The sequence below is a fragment of the Cebus imitator genome, unplaced genomic scaffold (assembly GCF_001604975.1).
Source record: "Cebus imitator isolate Cc_AM_T3 unplaced genomic scaffold, Cebus_imitator-1.0 Scaffold6, whole genome shotgun sequence".
Taxonomy (NCBI): Eukaryota; Metazoa; Chordata; class Mammalia; order Primates; family Cebidae; genus Cebus; species Cebus imitator.
In genome coordinates, this window is record NW_016107321.1 from 13,959,760 (window position 1) to 13,960,859 (window position 1,100).

The 1,100-nt window shown below is 51.3% G+C and overlaps 1 protein-coding gene across 1 annotated transcript in view; it reads right to left on the reverse strand.

Annotated features, from left to right (window-relative positions):
* PLEKHG1 (pleckstrin homology and RhoGEF domain containing G1) overlaps positions 1 to 1,100 on the reverse strand; it is a 164,136-nt gene that overhangs the window by 28,023 nt on the left and 135,013 nt on the right. The gene's annotated exons all lie outside the window — the stretch shown is intronic.

Here is a 1,100-nt window from a genome sequence, read left to right on the forward strand (position 1 = left end):
TTGACCAGGATGGTCTCGATCTCTTGACCTCGTGATCCACCCGCCTCGGCCTCCCACAGTGCTGGGATTACAGGCTTGAGCCACCGCGCCCGGCCTAATTTTTCTTATTTTTAGTAGAGATGGGGTTTCACTGTGTTAGCCCGGATGGTCTTGATCTGACCTCATGATCCGTTCGCCTTGGCCTCCCAAAGTGCTGGGATTACAGTCGAGAGGAGCCTGATGTCTTTATCACCAGCCCTCATCACAACACTGGGGGCCTTGTAACTATCTTGAGTTAATCGCAAAATGGCTGCTGGCAGTTTCCTGTCTGTCCCCTGCAGAATGCTATGTGATTATCATGAGCGAAGTCTATTTCCCCCAACTCCCTGCACCTCCCATCTCTTCTGTGTGCCCCAGATTTTCCCAGAGTGGGACAGCTCTGAAGGACAACGTGATCTGTGGTCCCAGCTCAGGCACTTCACTAAGTGGGTGCTCTCCCATCCCAGAATGTGCTTCCTCAACTGGACAGTGGGATCATGAAACCTCTCTTTCAGAATGGTCATTAGGACTCAATGATCAGCTCAACCAGCGAGTTCCGCACGCCCTCCTAGGGCAGGGGTCCCCAACCCCTGAGCCACAGACTGGTACCAGTTCATGGCCTGTTAGGAACCGGGCTGCACAGTGGGAGGTGAGGGGTGGACAAGAGAGGGAAGCTTCATATGAATTTACAGTCGCTCCTCATGGCTCACATTACAGCCTGAGCTCTGCCTCCGGGCAGATCAGTGGCAGCATTAGATACTCATAAGATCATGAACCCTACTGTGAATTATGCATGTGAGGGATCTAGGTTACAGCACTCCTTATGAGAATCTAATGCCCGATGAGCTGAGGTGGAGCCGAGGCAGTGATGCTAGCACTGAGGAGCAGCTGCAAATACAGAAAAGCATCAGCAGAGAGGTTTGACTGCACAGAGACCATAATAAATCAGTTGTTTGCAGATTCATATCAAAACCCTGTCAGTGAGTGACAAGGGGCACTTAAGCTGCATCGTGGCAAGTGAGTTGATGTACTTCAATTGTACAGCTGCATCTGGTGCCCTTAAAAGTATGTTTGAGCCGGGC